General features: G+C 52.0%; 1 protein-coding gene across 1 annotated transcript in view; it reads right to left on the bottom strand.

Annotated features, from left to right (window-relative positions):
* The window catches only part of LOC147086817 (biglycan-like), a 97,542-nt gene extending 79,129 nt beyond the window's left edge, over window positions 1-18,413 (bottom strand). Inside the window, 1 exon segment of the mRNA XM_085978992.1 lies at window positions 18,019-18,413. The gene's annotated coding sequence lies outside the window, so the exon portion shown is untranslated.
* Window positions 18,414-20,070: the final 1,657 nt, after the last annotated feature.

Here is a 20,070-nt window from a genome sequence, read left to right as displayed (position 1 = left end):
GCAGGTACAGCACGTGTTAGATACAGAGTAACGCTCCCTCTGCACTGTCCCATTAAACACTCCCAGGGCAGGTACTGCACGGGTTAGATACAGAGTAAAGCTCCCTCTACAGTGTCCCATCAAACACTCCCAGGGCAGGTACAGCACGGGTTAGATACAGAGTAAAGCTCCCTCTCCACTGTCCCATCAAACACTCCCAGGGCAGGTACAGCACGGGTTAGATACAGAGGAAAGCTCCCCCTACACTGTCACATCAAACACTCCCAGGGCAGGTACAGCATGGGTTCGATACAGAGGAAAGCTCCCTCTACACTGTCCCCATGAAACACTCCTAGGGCTGGTACAGCATGGGATAGATACAGAGTAAAGCTTCCTCTACACCGCCCCATCAAACACTCCCAGGGCAGGTACAGCACGGGTGAGATACATAGTAAAAGTCCCTCGACACTGTCCCATCAAACACTCCCAGGGCAGGTACAGCACGGGTTAGATGCAGAGTAAAGCTCCCTCTACACTGTCCCATCAAACACTCCCAGGGCAGGTACAGCACAGGTTAGATACAGAGTAAAGCTCCCTCTACACTGTCACATCAAACACTCCCAGGGCAGGTACAGCACGGGTTAGATACAGAGTAAAACTCCCTCTACACTGTCCCATTAAACCCTCCCAGGGCAGGTACAGCATGGGTTAGTTACAGAGTGAAGCTCCCTCGACACTGTTTCATCAAACACTCCCAGGGCAGGTACAGCACGGGTTAGAGACAGAGTAAAGCTCCCTCAGCACTGTCCCATCAAACACTCCCAGGGCAGGTACAGCACGGGTTAGATGCAGAGGAAAGCTCCCTCTGCACTGTCCCATCAAACACTCCCAGGGCATGTACAGCACAGGTTAGATACAGAGTAAAGATCCCTCTACACTGTCCCATCAAACACTCCCAGGGCAGGTACAGCACGGGTTAGATACAGAGTAAAGCTCCCTCTACACTGTCCCATCAAACACTCCCAGGGCAGGTACAGCACGGGTTAGATACAGAGTAAAGCTCCCTCTACACTGTCCCATCAAACACTCCCAGGGCAGGTACAGCACGGGTTAGATACAGAGTAAAGCTTCCTCTACACTGTCCCATCAAACACTCCCAGGGCAGGTACTGCACGGGTTAGATACAGAGTAAAGCTCCCTCTACAGTGTCCCATCAAACACTCCCAGGGCAGCTACAGCACGTGTTAAATACACAGAAAATCTCCCTCTATACTGTCCCATCAAACACTGCCAGGGCAGGTACAGCACGGGCTGGATACAGAGTAAAGCTCGCTCAAAACATTCCCATCAAACACTCCCAGAGTAAGCACAGAACGGGTTAGCTCCAGAGAAAAGCACCCTCTACACTGTCCCATCAAACAGTGCCAGGGCAGGCACAGCACATCTTTGATAGAGAATAAAGCTCCCTCTACACTGTCCTCTCCAACACTCCCAGGGCAGGTACAGCACGGGTTAGATACAAAGTAAAGCTCCCTCTCCACTGTCCAATGATACACTTCCAGGGCAGGTACAGCACGGGTTAGATACAGAGTAAAGCTCCCTCTACACTGTCCCATCAAACACTCCCAGGGCAGGTACAGCACGGGTTAGATACAGAGCAAAGCTCCCTCTACACTGTCCCATCAAACACTCCCAGGGCAGGTACAGCACAGGTTAGATACAGAGTAAAGCTCCCTCTTCACTGTCCCTTCAAACACTCCCAGGGCAGGTAGAGCACGGGTTAGATACAGAGTAAAGCTCCCTCTACACTAACCCATCCAACACTCCTAGGGCTGGTACAGCACGGGTTAGATACAGAGTAAAGCTCCCTCTACACTGTCCCATCAAACACTCCCCCATCAAACACTCCCAGGGCAGGTACAGCATGGGTTCGATACTGAGGAAAGCTCCCCCTACACTGTCCCCATGAAAGACTCCTAGGGCTGGTACAGCACAGGTTAGATACAGAGTGAAGCTCCCTCTACACTGTCCCATCAAACACTCCCAGGGCAGGTACAGCACAGGTTAGATACAGTAAAGCTCCCTCTGCACTGTCCCATCAAACACTCCCAGGGCAGGTACAGCACGGGTTAGATACAAAGTAAAGCGCCCTCTACACTGTCCCATCTAACACTCCCAGGGCAGGTACAGCACGGGTTAGTTACAGAGTAAATCTCCCTCTACACTGTCCCATCAAACACTCCCAGGGCAGGTACAGCACGGGTTAGATGCAGAGGAAAGCTCCCTCTGCACTGTCCCATCAAACACTCCCAGGGCATGTACAGCACGGGTTAGATACAGAGTAAAGATCCCTCTACACTGTCCCATCAAACACTCCCAGGGCAGGTACAGCACGGGTTAGATACAGAGTAAAGCTCCCTCTACACTGTCCCATCAAACACTCCCAGGGCAGGTACAGCACGGGTTAGATACAGATACAGCTCCCTCTACACTGTCCCATCAAACACTCCAGGGCAGGTACAGCACGGGTTAGATACAGAGTAAAGCTCCCTCTACACTGTCCCATCAAACACTCCCAGGGCAGGTACAGCACGGGTTAGATACAGAGTAAAGCTTCCTCTACACTGTCCCATCAAACACTCCCAGGGCAGGTCCAGCATGGCTGAGATACAGAGTAAAGCTCCCTCTACACTATCCCATCAAACACTCCCAGGGCAGGTACAGCACGGGTTAGTTACAGAATGAAGCTCCCGCTACGCTGTCCCATCAAACACTCCCAGGGCAGGTACAGCACGTGTTAGATACAGAGTAACGCTCCCTCTGCACTGTCCCATTAAACACTCCCAGGGCAGGTACTGCACGGGTAGATACAGAGTAAAGCTCCTACAGTGTCCCATCAAACACTCCAGGGCAGGTACAGCACGGGTTAGATACAGAGTAAAGCTCCCTCTCCACTGTCCCATCAAACACTCCCAGGGCAGGTACAGCACGGGTTAGATACAGAGGAAAGCTCCCCTACACTGTCACATCAAACACTCCCAGGGCAGATACAGCATGGGTTCGATACAGAGGAAAGCTCCCTCTACACTGTCCCCATGAAACACTCCTAGGGCTGGTACAGCATGGGATAGATACAGAGTAAAGCTTCTCTACACACCGCCCCATCAAACACTCCCAGGGGCAGGTACAGCACGGGTGAGATACATAGTAAAAGTCCCTCGACACTGTCCCATCAAACACTCCCAGGGCAGGTACAGCACGGGTTAGATGCAGAGTAAAGCTCCCTCTACACTGTCCCATCAAACACTCCCAGGGCAGGTACAGCACAGGTTAGATACAGAGTAAAGCTCCCTCTACACTGTCACATCAAACACTCCCAGGGCAGTACAGCACGGGTTAGATACAGAGTAAAACTCCCTCTACACTGTCCCATTAAACCCTCCCAGGGCAGGTACAGCATGGGTTAGTTACAGAGTGAAGCTCCCTCGACACTGTCCCATCAAACACTCCCAGGGCAGGTACAGCACGGGTTAGAGACAGAGTAAAGCTCCTCAGCACTGTCCCATCAAACACTCCCAGGGCAGGTACAGCACGGGTTAGATGCAGAGGAAAGCTCCTCTGCACTGTCCCATCAAACACTCCCAGGGCATGTACAGCACAGGTTAGATACAGAGTAAAGATCCTCTACACTGTCCCATCAAACACTCCCAGGGCAGGTACAGCACGGGTTAGATACAGAGTACAGCTCCCTCTACACTGTCCCATCAAACACTCCCAGGGCAGGTACAGCACGGGTTAGATACAGAGTAAAGCTCCCTCTACACTGTCCCATCAAACACTCCAGGGCAGGTACAGCACGGGTTAGATACAGAGTAAAGCTTCCTCTACACTGTCCCATCAAACACTCCCAGGGCAGGTACTGCACGGGTTAGATACAGAGTAAAGCTCCCTCTACAGTGTCCCATCAAACACTCCCAGGGCAGCTACAGCACGTGTTAAATACACAGAAAATCCCTCTATACTGTCCCATCAAACACTGCCAGGGCAGGTACAGCACGGGCTGGATACAGAGTAAAGCTCGCTCAAAACATTCCCATCAAACACTCCCAGAGTAAGCACAGAACGGGTTAGCTCCAGAGAAAAGCACCCTCTACACTGTCCCATCAACAGTGCCAGGGCAGGCACAGCACATCTTTGATAGAGAATAAAGCTCCCTCTACACTGTCCTCTCCAACACTCCCAGGGCAGGTACAGCACGGGTTAGATACAAAGTAAAGCTCCCTCTCCACTGTCCAATGATACACTTCCAGGGCAGGTACAGCACGGGTTAGATACAGAGTAAAGCTCCCTCTACACTGTCCCATCAAACACTCCCAGGGCAGGTACAGCACGGGTTAGATACAGAGTAAAGCTCCCTCTACACTGTCCCATCAAACACTCCCAGGGCAGGTACAGCACGGGTTAGATACAGAGCAAAGCTCCCTCTACACTGTCCCATCAAACACTCCCAGGGCAGGTACAGCACAGGTTAGATACAGAGTAAAGCTCCCTCTTCACTGTCCCTTCAAACACTCCCAGGGCAGGTAGAGCACGGGTTAGATACAGAGTAAAGCTCCCTCTACACTAACCCATCAACACTCCTAGGGCTGGTACAGCACGGGTTAGATACAGAGTAAAGCTCCCTCTACACTGTCCCATCAAACACTCCCAGGGCAGGTACAGCATGGGTTCGATACAGAGGAAAGCTCCCCCTACACTGTCCCCATGAAAGACTCCTAGGGCTGGTACAGCACAGGTTAGATACAGAGTGAAGCTCCCTCTACACTGTCCCATCAAACACTCCCAGGGCAGGTACAGCACAGGTTAGATACAGAGTAAAGCTCCCTCTGCACTGTCCCATCAAACACTCCCAGGGCAGGTACAGCACGGGTTAGATACAAAGTAAAGCGCCCTCTACACTGTCCCATCTAACACTCCCAGGGCAGGTACAGCACGGGTTAGTTACAGAGTAAATCTCCCTCTACACTGTCCCATCAAACACTCCCAGGGCAGGTACAGCACGGGTTAGATGCAGAGGAAAGCTCCCTCTGCACTGTCCCATCAAACACTCCCAGGGCATGTACAGCACGGGTTAGATACAGAGTAAAGATCCCTCTACACTGTCCCATCAAACACTCCCAGGGCAGGTACAGCACGGGTTAGATACAGAGTAAAGCTCCCTCTACACTGTCCCATCAAACACTCCCAGGGCAGGTACAGCACGGGTTAGATACAGAGTAAAGCTCCCTCTACACTGTCCCATCAAACACTCCCAGGGCAGGTACAGCACGGGTTAGATACAGAGTAAAGCTCCCTCTACACTGTCCCATCAAACACTCCCAGGGCAGGTACAGCACGGGTTAGATACAGAGTAAAGCTTCCTCTACACTGTCCCATCAAACACTCCCAGGGCAGGTCCAGCATGGCTGAGATACAGAGTAAAGCTCCCTCTACACTATCCCATCAAACACTCCCAGGGCAGGTACAGCACGGGTTAGTTACAGAATGAAGCTCCCGCTACGCTGTCCCATCAAACACTCCCAGGGCAGGTACAGCACGTGTTAGATACAGAGTAACGCTCCCTCTGCACTGTCCCATTAAACACTCCCAGGGCAGGTACTGCACGGGTTAGATACAGAGTAAAGCTCCCTCTACAGTGTCCATCAAACACTCCCAGGGCAGGTACAGCACGGGTTAGATACAGAGTAAAGCTCCCTCTCCACTGTCCCATCAAACACTCCCAGGGCAGTACAGCACGGGTTAGATACAGAGGAAAGCTCCCCCTACACTGTCACATCAAACACTCCCAGGGCAGATACAGCATGGGTTCGATACAGAGGAAAGCTCCCTCTACACTGTCCCCATGAAACACTCCTAGGGCTGGTACAGCATGGGATAGATACAGAGTAAAGCTTCCTCTACACCGCCCCATCAAACACTCCCAGGGCAGGTACAGCACGGGTGAGATACATAGTAAAAGTCCCTCGACACTGTCCCATCAAACACTCCCAGGGCAGGTACAGCACGGGTTAGATGCAGAGTAAAGCTCCCTCTACACTGTCCCATCAAACACTCCCAGGGCAGGTACAGCACAGGTTAGATACAGAGTAAAGCTCCCTCTACACTGTCACATCAAACACTCCCAGGGCAGGTACAGCACGGGTTAGATACAGAGTAAAACTCCCTCTACACTGTCCCCATTAAACCCTCCCAGGGCAGGTACAGCATGGGTTAGTTACAGAGTGAAGCTCCCTCGACACTGTCCCATCAAACACTCCCAGGCAGGTACAGCACGGGTTAGAGACAGAGTAAAGCTCCCTCAGCACTGTCCCATCAAACACTCCCAGGGCAGGTACAGCACGGGTTAGATGCAGAGGAAAGCTCCCTCTGCACTGTCCCATCAAACACTCCCAGGGCATGTACAGCACAGGTTAGATACAGAGTAAAGATCCCTCTACACTGTCCCATCAAACACTCCCAGGGCAGGTACAGCACGGGTTAGATACAGAGTAAAGCTCCCTCTACACTGTCCCATCAAACACTCCAGGGCAGGTACAGCACGGGTTAGATACAGAGTAAAGCTCCCTCTACACTGTCCCATCAAACACTCCCAGGGCAGGTACAGCACGGGTTAGATACAGAGTAAAGCTTCCTCTACACTGTCCCATCAAACACTCCCAGGGCAGGTACTGCACGGGTTAGATACAGAGTAAAGCTCCCTCTACAGTGTCCCATCAAACACTCCCAGGGCAGCTACAGCACGTGTTAAATACACAGAAAAGCTCCCTCTATACTGTCCCATCAAACACTGCCAGGGCAGGTACAGCACGGGCTGGATACAGAGTAAAGCTCGCTCAAAACATTCCCATCAAACACTCCCAGAGTAAGCACAGAACGGGTTAGCTCCAGAGAAAAGCACCCTCTACACTGTCCCATCAAACAGTGCCAGGGCAGGCACAGCACATCTTTGATAGAGAATAAAGCTCCCTCTACACTGTCCTCTCCAACACTCCCAGGGCAGGTACAGCACGGGTTAGATACAAAGTAAAGCTCCCTCTCCACTGTCCAATGATACACTTCCAGGGGAGGTACAGCACGGGTTAGATACAGAGTAAAGCTCCCTCTACACTGTCCCATCAAACACTCCCAGGGCAGGTACAGCACGGGTTAGATACAGAGCAAAGCTCCCTCTACACTGTCCCATCAAACACTCCCAGGGCAGGTACAGCACAGGTTAGATACAGAGTAAAGCTCCCTCTTCACTGTCCCTTCAAACACTCCCAGGGCAGGTAGAGCACGGGTTAGATACAGAGTAAAGCTCCCTCTACACTAACCCATCCAACACTCCTAGGGCTGGTACAGCACGGGTTAGATACAGAGTAAAGCTCCCTCTACACTGTCCCATCAAACACTCCCAGGGCAGGTACAGCATGGGTTCGATACAGAGGAAAGCTCCCCCTACACTGTCCCCATGAAAGACTCCTAGGGCTGGTACAGCACAGGTTAGATACAGAGTGAAGCTCCCTCTACACTGTCCCATCAAACACTCCCAGGGCAGGTACAGCACAGGTTAGATACAGAGTAAAGCTCCCTCTGCACTGTCCCATCAAACACTCCCAGGGCAGGTACAGCACGGGTTAGATACAAAGTAAAGCGCCCTCTACACTGTCCCATCTAACACTCCCAGGGCAGGTACAGCACGGGTTAGTTACAGAGTAAATCTCCCTCTACACTGTCCCATCAAACACTCCCAGGGCAGGTACAGCACGGGTTAGATGCAGAGGAAAGCTCCCTCTGCACTGTCCCATCAAACACTCCCAGGGCATGTACAGCACGGGTTAGATACAGAGTAAAGATCCCTCTACACTGTCCCATCAAACACTCCCAGGGCAGGTACAGCACGGGTTAGATACAGAGTAAAGCTCCCTCTACACTGTCCCATCAAACACTCCCAGGGCAGGTACAGCACGGGTTAGATACAGAGTAAAGCTCCCTCTACACTGTCCCATCAAACACTCCCAGGGCAGGTACAGCACGGGTTAGATACAGAGTAAAGCTCCCTCTACACTGTCCCATCAAACACTCCCAGGGCAGGTACAGCACGGGTTAGATACAGAGTAAAGCTTCCTCTACACTGTCCCATCAAACACTCCCAGGGCAGGTCCAGCATGGCTGAGATACAGAGTAAAGCTCCCTCTACACTATCCCATCAAACACTCCCAGGGCAGGTACAGCACGGGTTAGTTACAGAATGAAGCTCCCGCTACGCTGTCCCATCAAACACTCCCAGGGCAGGTACAGCACGTGTTAGATACAGAGTAACGCTCCCTCTGCACTGTCCCATTAAACACTCCCAGGGCAGGTACTGCACGGGTTAGATACAGAGTAAAGCTCCCTCTACAGTGTCCCATCAAACACTCCCAGGGCAGGTACAGCACGGGTTAGATACAGAGTAAAGCTCCCTCTCCACTGTCCCATCAAACACTCCCAGGGCAGGTACAGCACGGGTTAGATACAGAGGAAAGCTCCCCCTACACTGTCACATCAAACACTCCCAGGGCAGATACAGCATGGGTTCGATACAGAGGAAAGCTCCCTCTACACTGTCCCCATGAAACACTCCTAGGGCTGGTACAGCATGGGATAGATACAGAGTAAAGCTTCCTCTACACCGCCCCATCAAACACTCCCAGGGCAGGTACAGCACGGGTGAGATACATAGTAAAAGTCCCTCGACACTGTCCCATCAAACACTCCCAGGGCAGGTACAGCACGGGTTAGATGCAGAGTAAAGCTCCCTCTACACTGTCCCATCAAACACTCCCAGGGCAGGTACAGCACAGGTTAGATACAGAGTAAAGCTCCCTCTACACTGTCACATCAAACACTCCCAGGGCAGGTACAGCACGGGTTAGATACAGAGTAAAACTCCCTCTACACTGTCCCATTAAACCCTCCCAGGGCAGGTACAGCATGGGTTAGTTACAGAGTGAAGCTCCCTCGACACTGTCCCATCAAACACTCCCAGGGCAGGTACAGCACGGGTTAGAGACAGAGTAAAGCTCCCTCAGCACTGTCCCATCAAACACTCCCAGGGCAGGTACAGCACGGGTTAGATGCAGAGGAAAGCTCCCTCTGCACTGTCCCATCAAACACTCCCAGGGCATGTACAGCACAGGTTAGATACAGAGTAAAGATCCCTCTACACTGTCCCATCAAACACTCCCAGGGCAGGTACAGCACGGGTTAGATACAGAGTAAAGCTCCCTCTACACTGTCCCATCAAACACTCCCAGGGCAGGTACAGCACGGGTTAGATACAGAGTAAAGCTCCCTCTACACTGTCCCATCAAACACTCCCAGGGCAGGTACAGCACGGGTTAGATACAGAGTAAAGCTTCCTCTACACTGTCCCATCAAACACTCCCAGGGCAGGTACTGCACGGGTTAGATACAGAGTAAAGCTCCCTCTACAGTGTCCCATCAAACACTCCCAGGGCAGCTACAGCACGTGTTAAATACACAGAAAAGCTCCCTCTATACTGTCCCATCAAACACTGCCAGGGCAGGTACAGCACGGGCTGGATACAGAGTAAAGCTCGCTCAAAACATTCCCATCAAACACTCCCAGAGTAAGCACAGAACGGGTTAGCTCCAGAGAAAAGCACCCTCTACACTGTCCCATCAAACAGTGCCAGGGCAGGCACAGCACATCTTTGATAGAGAATAAAGCTCCCTCTACACTGTCCTCTCCAACACTCCCAGGGCAGGTACAGCACGGGTTAGATACAAAGTAAAGCTCCCTCTCCACTGTCCAATGATACACTTCCAGGGGAGGTACAGCACGGGTTAGATACAGAGTAAAGCTCCCTCTACACTGTCCCATCAAACACTCCCAGGGCAGGTACAGCACGGGTTAGATACAGAGCAAAGCTCCCTCTACACTGTCCCATCAAACACTCCCAGGGCAGGTACAGCACAGGTTAGATACAGAGTAAAGCTCCCTCTTCACTGTCCCTTCAAACACTCCCAGGGCAGGTAGAGCACGGGTTAGATACAGAGTAAAGCTCCCTCTACACTAACCCATCCAACACTCCTAGGGCTGGTACAGCACGGGTTAGATACAGAGTAAAGCTCCCTCTACACTGTCCCATCAAACACTCCCAGGGCAGGTACAGCATGGGTTCGATACAGAGGAAAGCTCCCCCTACACTGTCCCCATGAAAGACTCCTAGGGCTGGTACAGCACAGGTTAGATACAGAGTGAAGCTCCCTCTACACTGTCCCATCAAACACTCCCAGGGCAGGTACAGCACAGGTTAGATACAGAGTAAAGCTCCCTCTGCACTGTCCCATCAAACACTCCCAGGGCAGGTACAGCACGGGTTAGATACAAAGTAAAGCGCCCTCTACACTGTCCCATCTAACACTCCCAGGGCAGGTACAGCACGGGTTAGTTACAGAGTAAATCTCCCTCTACACTGTCCCATCAAACACTCCCAGGGCAGGTACAGCACGGGTTAGATGCAGAGGAAAGCTCCCTCTGCACTGTCCCATCAAACACTCCCAGGGCATGTACAGCACGGGTTAGATACAGAGTAAAGATCCCTCTACACTGTCCCATCAAACACTCCCAGGGCAGGTACAGCACGGGTTAGATACAGAGTAAAGCTCCCTCTACACTGTCCCATCAAACACTCCCAGGGCAGGTACAGCACGGGTTAGATACAGAGTAAAGCTCCCTCTACACTGTCCCATCAAACACTCCCAGGGCAGGTACAGCACGGGTTAGATACAGAGTAAAGCTTCCTCTACACTGTCCCATCAAACACTCCCAGGGCAGGTCCAGCATGGCTGAGATACAGAGTAAAGCTCCCTCTACACTATCCCATCAAACACTCCCAGGGCAGGTACAGCACGGGTTAGTTACAGAATGAAGCTCCCGCTACGCTGTCCCATCAAACACTCCCAGGGCAGGTACAGCACGTGTTAGATACAGAGTAAAGCTCCCTCTGCACTGTCCCATTAAACACTCCCAGGGCAGGTACTGCACGGGTTAGATACAGAGTAAAGCTCCCTCTACAGTGTCCCATCAAACACTCCCAGGGCAGGTACAGCACGGGTTAGATACAGAGTAAAGCTCCCTCTCCACTGTCCCATCAAACACTCCCAGGGCAGGTACAGCACGGGTTAGATACAGAGGAAAGCTCCCCCTACACTGTCACATCAAACACTCCCAGGGCAGATACAGCATGGGTTCGATACAGAGGAAAGCTCCCTCTACACTGTCCCCATGAAACACTCCTAGGGCTGGTACAGCATGGGATAGATACAGAGTAAAGCTTCCTCTACACCGCCCCATCAAACACTCCCAGGGCAGGTACAGCACGGGTGAGATACATAGTAAAAGTCCCTCGACACTGTCCCATCAAACACTCCCAGGGCAGGTACAGCACGGGTTAGATGCAGAGTAAAGCTCCCTCTACACTGTCCCATCAAACACTCCCAGGGCAGGTACAGCACAGGTTAGATACAGAGTAAAGCTCCCTCTACACTGTCACATCAAACACTCCCAGGGCAGGTACAGCACGGGTTAGATACAGAGTAAAACTCCCTCTACACTGTCCCATTAAACCCTCCCAGGGCAGGTATAGCATGGGTTAGTTACAGAGTGAAGCTCCCTCGACACTGTCCCATCAAACACTCCCAGGGCAGGTACAGCACGGGTTAGAGACAGAGTAAAGCTCCCTCAGCACTGTCCCATCAAACACTCCCAGGGCAGGTACAGCACGGGTTAGATGCAGAGGAAAGCTCCCTCTGCACTGTCCCATCAAACACTCCCAGGGCATGTACAGCACAGGTTAGATACAGAGTAAAGATCCCTCTACACTGTCCCATCAAACACTCCCAGGGCAGGTACAGCACGGGTTAGATACAGAGTAAAGCTCCCTCTACACTGTCCCATCAAACACTCCAGGGCAGGTACAGCACGGGTTAGATACAGAGTAAAGCTCCCTCTACACTGTCCCATCAAACACTCCCAGGGCAGGTACAGCACGGGTTAGATACAGAGTAAAGCTTCCTCTACACTGTCCCATCAAACACTCCCAGGGCAGGTACTGCACGGGTTAGATACAGAGTAAAGCTCCCTCTACAGTGTCCCATCAAAACACTCCCAGGGCAGCTACAGCACGTGTTAAATACAGAGGAAATCTCCCTCTACACTGTCCCATTAAACACTCCCAGGTCAAGTACAACACAGGTTAGATACAGAGTAAAGCTCCCTCTACACTGTCCCATCAAACACTCGCAGGGCAGGTACAGCACAGGTTAGATACAGAGTAAAGCTCCCTCTCTACACTGTCCCCATCAAACACTCCCAAGGCTGGGACAGCACGGGTTAGATACAGAGTAAAGCTCCCTCTACACTGTACCATCAAACACTCGCAGGGCAGGTACAGCAAAGCTTAGATACAGAGTAAAGCTCCCTCTACACTGTCCCCACCAAACACTCCCAGGGCAGGTGCAGCATGGGTTAGACACAGAGTAAAGCTCCCTCTACACCGTCCCCATCAAACACTCGCAGGGCAGGTACAGCAAAGCTTAGATACAGAGTAAAGCTCCCTCTACACTGTCCCATGAAACACTCCCAGGCAGCTACAGCGCGGGTTAGATACAGAGTAAAGCTCCCTCTACACTGTCCCATCAAACACTCCAGGGCAGGTACAGCACGGGTCTGATACAGGGTAAAGCTCCCTCTACACTGTCCCCATCAAATACTCCCAGGGCAGGGACAGCACGGGTTAGATACAGAGTAAAGCTCCCTCTACACTGTCCCCATCAAACACTCCAGGGCAGGTACAGCACGGGTTAGATACAGAGTAAAGCTCCCACAACACCGTCCCGATCAAACACTCTCAGGGCAGGTACAGCACGAGTTAGATACAGAGTAAAGCTCCCTCTACACTGTCCCCATCAAACACTCTCAGGGACAGGTACAGCACGGGTTAGATACAGAGTAAAGCTCCCTCTACACTGTCCTATCAAACACTGCCAGGACAGGTACAGCACGGGTTAGATACAGAGTAAAGCTCCCTCTACACTGTCCCATCAAACACTCCCAGGACAGGTACAGCACGGGTTAGATACAGAGTAAAGCTCCCTCTAAACTGTCCATCAAACACTGCCAGGGCAGGTATAGCACGAGTTAAATACAGAGTAAAGCTCCTCTACACTGTCCCATCAAACACTCCCAGGGCAGGTACAGCACGGGGCTAGATACAGAGTAAAGCTCCCTCTACAGATTGGTTAAGTCAAGCGTAGGTCCCTTACAGTCAGAATCAGGGGAATTTATAATGGGAAACAAGGAAATGGCAGACCAACTAAATACATACTTTGGTTCTGTCTTCACAAAGGAGGACACAAATAACCTCCCAGAGATGCCGGGGAACATAGGGTCTGATGAAAGGGTGGAACTGAAAGAAATCAGTATTTGTAGGGAAATAGTGTTAGGAAAATTGATGGGACTGAAGGCCGATAAATCCCCAGGGCCTGATAATCTACATCCCAGGGTACTTAAGGAAGTGGCCCTCGAAATAGTAGATGCATTGCTGATCATCTTCCAGAACCCGATAGATTCTGGAACAGTACCCATGGATTGGAGGGTAGCTAATGTTACCCCACTATTCAAAAAAGGTGGTAGAGAAAAGGCGGAGAATTATAGACCGGTAAGCCTGACATCGGTAGTGGGGAAAATACTAGAGTCCATTATAAAAGATGTAATAGCAGAGCACTTGGAAAGCAGTGGACTGGATTGGACAAAGTCAACATGGATTTACAAAAGGTAAATCATGCTTGACTAATCTACTGGAATTTTTTGAGGATGTAACTGGTAAAATAGATAAGGGAGAACCAGTGGATGTGGTGTATTTGGACTTTCAGAAGGCTTTCGATAAGGTCCCGCATAAGAGATTAGCGTGCAAAATTAAGGCACATGGGATTGGGGGCAAGGTACTGACTTGGATAGAGAACTGGTTGGCGGACAGAAAGCAAAGAGTTGGAATAAACGGGTCGTTTTCTGAGTGGCAGGCAGTGACTAGTCGGGTACCGCAAGGATCAGTCCTAGGACCCCAGCTGTTCACAATATATATTAATGATCTGGACGAGGGAATTGGATGTAATATCTCCACATTTGCAGACGACACAAAGCTGGGTGGGAGGGTATGCTGTGAGGAGGATGTCGGGAAACTCCAGCACGATTTGGACAGGTTGGGTGACTGGGCAGAAACATGGCAAATGCACTATAATGTGGATAAATGTGAGGTTATCCACTTTGGTAGCAAAAACAGGAAGGCAGATTATTATTTGAATGGCAATAGATTGGGAGAAGGGGAAGTGCAAAGAGGCCTGGGTGTTCTTATGCACCAGTCGCTAAAGGTAAGCATGCAGGTGCAGCAGGCGTTTAAGAAGGCAAATGGTATGTTGGCCTTCGTAGCAAGAGGGTTTGAGTACAGCAACAAGGATGTCTTGCTACAGTTGTACAGGGCCTTGGTGAGACTGCACCTTGAGTATTGTGTGCAGTTTTGGTCGCCTTACCCGAGGAAGGGACGTACTTGCCATGGAAGGAGTGCAGCGAAGATTCACCAGGCTGATACCTGGGATGGCAGGAATGACGTATGAGGAGAGATTGTGTCGATTGGGCTTATACTCACTGGAGTTTAGAAGATTGAGAGGGGATCTCATCGAAACATATAAAATTCTATCAGGCCTGGACAGACTAGATGCAGGAAGGATGTTTCTGATGGCTGGGGAATCCAGAACCAGGGGTCACAGTCTAAGGATAAGGGGTAAGCCATTTAGGACTGAAATGAGGAGGAATTTCTTCACTCAGAGAGTGGTGAACCTGTGGAATTCTCTGCCACAGAGGGCGGTGGAGGCCAATTCATTAAATATATTCAAGAAAGAGTTGGATATATTTCTTAAGGCTAAAGGGATCAAGGGATATGGGGAGAAGGCAGGGACAGGGGACTGAATTTGAATGGTCAGCCATGACCTCATTGAATGGCGGAGCAGGCTCGAGGGGCCGAATGGACTACTCCTGCTCCTATCTTCTATGTTTCTATGTTTAACCCATCAAGCACTCCCAGGGCAGGTACAGCATGGGTTAGACACAGATTAAAGCTCCCTCTGCACTGTCCCCATCAAACACGCCCAGGGCAGGTACAGCACGGGTTAGATACAGAGTAAAGCTCACTCGACATTGTCACATAAAACACTCCCAGGGCAGGTGCAACACAGGATAGTTACAGAGTAAAGCTCCCTCTACACTAACCCATCAAACACTCCCAGGGCAGGGAAAGCGCGGGTTAGATACAGAGTAAAGCTCCCTCTACAATGTCCCCATCAAACACTCCCAGGGCAGGTACAGCACGGGTTAGATACAGAGTAAAGCTCCCTCTACAATGTCCCCATCAAACACTCCCAAGGCAGGTACAGCACGGGCTAGATACAGAGTAAAGCTCCCTCTACACTGTCCCATCAAACACTCCCAGGGCAGGTACAGCACGGGATAGATACAGAGTAAAGCTCACTTTACAATGTCCCCGTCAAACACTCCCAGGGCAGGTACAGCACGGGTTAGATACAGAGCAAAGCTCCCTCTACACTGTCACCATCAAACACTCCCAGGGCAGGTACAGCACGGGTTAGATACAGAGTAAAGCTCCCTCTACACTGTCACCATCAAACACTCCCAGGGCAGGTACAGCACGGGTTAGATACAGAGCAAAGCTCCCTCTACACTGTCACCATCAAACACTCCCCAGGTACAGCATGGGTTAGATACAGTGTAAAGCTCATTCTACACTGTCCCATCAAACACTCCCAGGGCAGGTACAGCATGGGGTTAGATACAGAGTAAAGCTCATTCTACACTGTCCCATCAAACACTCCCAGGGTCAGGTACAGCACGAGTGGGGGGACGAGCTCGCACTCCTTTTCCTTTCGTGCCTATTCGACCATGGGTGGGGTCGCCTCAGACTTCGAGTTAACCTTTAAAAGGGGGAGCGTATTTTTTGGTCTGTGTCCCGTCATGCTGATCGACTGTGGGCGGCACGCTGAGAGAACCGTCCTCCCCCCATCACCTACTTCAAGCTCCTCCTTCCTCCTGCAAATTCAAATCCCATAAGGCGGGGAGTGACCGACCTTTACAGCCTCCAAGCCCTCTGCAAATAAACGCAACCCCTGCCCCTTCGTGCAATAACAGAGGCTCGAGTGAGTCTCCCTTCATGTTCAATTCTCCGCCGCCCCGCTTTCGAACTCGCACCGAGTCCCGTTCATCCATCACCCCGGCTGTGCTCGCTGACCTACATTGGCTCCCGGTCCGGCCACACCACGATTTTTAAAATTCTCCATCCTTGTTTTCAATCCCTCCGCGGCCTCCTTGCTCCCCCCCCCCCCCCCCTATCTCTGTAACCTCCTCCAACCACCCTCCCCCGAGATCTTTGCACTCCTCCAATTCTGGCCTCTTGCGCATCCCCCAAGTTCCATCACTCCGCCATTGGCGACCGCGCCAGGCCCCCTGAGCTCTGGAATTCCCTCCCTAAACCTCTTCGCCTCTCTCTCTCCTCCTTTAAGAGGCTCCTTAAAACCAACCTCTTTGACCCAGCTTGTGGTCACCTGTGCCTAATATCTCTTTATGTGGCTCGTTGTCAATTTTTGTCTGATTTACGCTCCTGTGAAGCGCCGCGGGACGTTTTACTACGTTAAAGGCGCTATATAAATGCAATTACTGTTGTCTGCTCCACTCCCTCTCTTAACTTCCTTCAACCAGTTCCTGTGCTGGAAGAGGTCTATGGGGGGTGCTGTTGCTTTTTAAAGCACACACTAAGACTCAGGAATGCAGGCTGGAGACAGAGTCGTTCATGGCTCTCCTCTCATGTTCTTCACAAAACTTTCTTCAGTTATTGTCGCGGCGTTGAGGGGCAGCAACGAAAGGAAGGGAGGAGAGCGTGAACGGAAAGGGAGCGATGTGAAGAGAGAGAGAGGGAGGGAGAGAATGGGAAAGGGGGAGAGAGGAGGAAGGGGAGCGAGAGACGTGGAGAGAAACGAGAGAGGGGGAGAGAGAGAGAGAATGGGAGAGCAGGAGAGAGACAGAATGGGAGAGGAGGAGGAGGGAGGAAGAAGGGGAGAGACGTGGAGAGAAACGAGAGAGGGGGAGAGAGAGAGAGAATGGGAGAGCAGGAGAGAGACAGAATGGGAGAGGAGGAGGAGGGAGGAAGAAGGGGAGAGACGTGGAGAGAAACGAGAGAGGGGGAGAGAGAGAGAGAATGGGAGAGCAGGAGAGAGACAGAATGGGAGAGGAGGAGGGAGGAAGAAGGGGAGAGACGTGGAGAGAAACGAGAGAGGGGGAGAGAGAGAATGGGAGAGAAGGAGAAGCAGGAAGGTGGGCGAGAGATGGGAAGAGAAACGAGAGAGGGGGAGAGAGAAGGAGAGAGAGGGGGAGCGAAGGAGCGAGAATACTGCAGTAGGAAAGAAAGAGGGAGAAAGCGAGAGGGAGATAAACGGAAAGAGAGAGGGGTGAGGGAAGGCGAGGTGGGAGGAGGGTGTGGCGGAGAGGGGAGGGAAAGGAGGGAGGGGGACAGGGAAAGGAGAGAGGGGGACAGGGAAAGGAGAGAGGGGGACAGGGAATGAGGGAGAGAGGGGGACAGGGAAAGAGGGAGAGAGGGGGACAGGGAAAGAGGGAGAGAGGGGGGACAGGGAAAGAGGGAGAGAGGGGGACAGGGAAAGAGGGAGGGCGGGGTGGGAAAGGAGTAAAGGGGAACAGGACCATAAAGTGGACTCGCAGGGAAAACCAGCCGAGAGTGAACAAGGGGGAGAGGGGGGGGGGGGCAAAGACTGGCCGAGAGGGGTAAAATAAAGGGAGAGAGAGAAATAATTGAGAGCGCACAAATCAATCAGGAAACCGCAGTCATAAGAAGCATTAAAAAATGTCAATCTTACCTCAAAGAGAAAGGATTGTTCACCTTAGCAAACTTCTCCAAGTTGTCTTTAGCCTTTTCAGAAATGAGTTTTTCCCTCACACGAGTCTCTGGCTGCAGAGAGGATTTTGAGAGGGGCGAGGAGAGAGGGAGAGTTGCGGGGAACGCACACACACACACACTGGACTGGCTTGCTGAGCGACGCTCCCTGCGTTCCTCTCTGTGTTTATATTATTGCTCGCCCAGCAGCTGGTGCACACTGTAACTTCCTTCCAGGCACTGGACTGAGCTGCAGCTCTTGGCTCCTTCCAGCTGCCTCTCCCGAACTGCTCGAGGCCAAAAGGAGGATTCTCATGTGGCTCCCATCACCACCTGCATGCCTGCCAATTCGATCCCAGCTTCCTAACTCCCTCTCCCTCCCTCCCTCTCCCTCCCTCCCTCTCACTCTCCCTCCCTCTCCCTGTCTCTCTCTCTGTCTCTCTCTGTCTCACTCTCTCTCTCTCTCTCTCTCTCTGTCTCTCTCTCTCTCTCTCTCTCAGTCTCTCTCTCTCTCTCAGTCTCTCTCTCTCTCTGTCTCTCTCTGTCCCTCTCTCTCTCTCTCTCTGTCTCTCTCTCTCTCTCTCTCAGTCTCTCTCTCTCTCTCTCTCAGTCTCTCTCTCTGTCTGTCTCTCTCTCTCTCTCTGTCCCTCTCTCTCTCAGTCTCTCTCTCTCAGTCTCTCAATTTCAATTCAATTCAATTCAATTCCAATCCATCAGTTCAGCTGAAAACCATTTGCCCGCATTCCTCTCCCCTGGTTTTGTTCTCACTCTCGATCTTTTCCCTTGTTTATTTTGTATCCAATTCCTGACCCGGTCACCACGGCGACCGTGTAGACATTAACCCTTTGGGGGGGCAGTCGTAGAGTGTCTGCTTGGACAGAGCAACGCATGCTGGGAAGTCCGCAGCTGGGGGGACGGTGGGAGGGCGTCGGAGCAGGGTCGCAGGTGAAGTCAGGGGGAAGGAGGGGCCTAGTCAGGGCAGTAGGAGGAAGATGGGGCCTAGTCAGGACAGTAGGAGGAAGATGGGGCCTAGTCAGGACAGTAGGAGGTAGATGGGGCCTAGTCAGGACAGTAGGAGGAAGATGGGGCCTAGTCAGGACAGTAGGAGGAAGATGGGGCCTAGTCAGGACAGTAGGAGGAAGATGGGGCCTAGTCAGGACAGTAGGAGGAAGATGGGGCCTAGTCAGAACAGTAGGAGGAAGATGGGGCCTAGTCAGGACAGTAGGAGGAAGATGGGGCCTAGTCAAGGCAGTAGGAGGAAGATGGGGCCTAGTCAGGACAGTAGGAGGAAGATGGGGCCTAGTCAGGACAGTAGGAGGAAGATGGGGCCTAGTCAGGATGGTAGGAGGTAGATGGGGCCTAGTCAGGATGGTAGGAGGAAGATGGGGCCTAGTCAGGACAGTAGGAGGAAGATGGGGCCTAGTCAGGACAGTAGGAGGAAGATGGGGCCTAGTCAGAACAGTAGGAGGAAGATGGGGCCTAGTCAGGACAGTAGGAGGAAGATGGGGCCTAGTCAGGATGGTAGGCGGAAGGTGGGGCCTAGTTAGGACAGTAGGAGGAAGATGGGGCCTTGTCAGGGCAGTAGGAGGAAGATGGGGCCTAGTCAGGACAGTAGGAGGAAGATGGGGCCTAGTCAGGGCAGTAGGAGGAAGATGGGGCCTAGTCAGGGCAGTAGGAGGAAGATGGGGCCTAGTCAGGAGAGTAGGAGGAAGATGGGGCCTAGTCAGAACAGTAGGAGGAAGATGGGGCCTAGTCAGGACAGTAGGAGGAAGATGGGGCCTAGTCAGAACAGTAGGAGGAAGATGGGGCCTAGTCAGGACAGTAGGAGGAAGATGGGACCTAGTCAGGGCAGTAGGAGGAAGATGGGGCCTAGTCAGGACAGTAGGAGGAAGATGGGGCCTAGTCAGGACAGTAGGAGGAAGATGGGGCCTAGTCAGGATGGTAGGCGGAAGATGGGGCCTAGTTAGGACGGTAGGAGGAAGATGGGGCCTAGTCAGGGCAGTAGGAGGAAGATGGGGCCTAGTCAGGACAGTAG

This window comes from Somniosus microcephalus, unplaced genomic scaffold, assembly GCF_052327205.1.
Source record: "Somniosus microcephalus isolate GS21.2 unplaced genomic scaffold, FLI_Smic_1.0 unresolved_chr7, whole genome shotgun sequence".
Lineage (NCBI taxonomy): Eukaryota > Metazoa > Chordata > Chondrichthyes > Squaliformes > Somniosidae > Somniosus > Somniosus microcephalus.
This window is presented reverse-complemented; position numbering and strand designations above follow the sequence as displayed.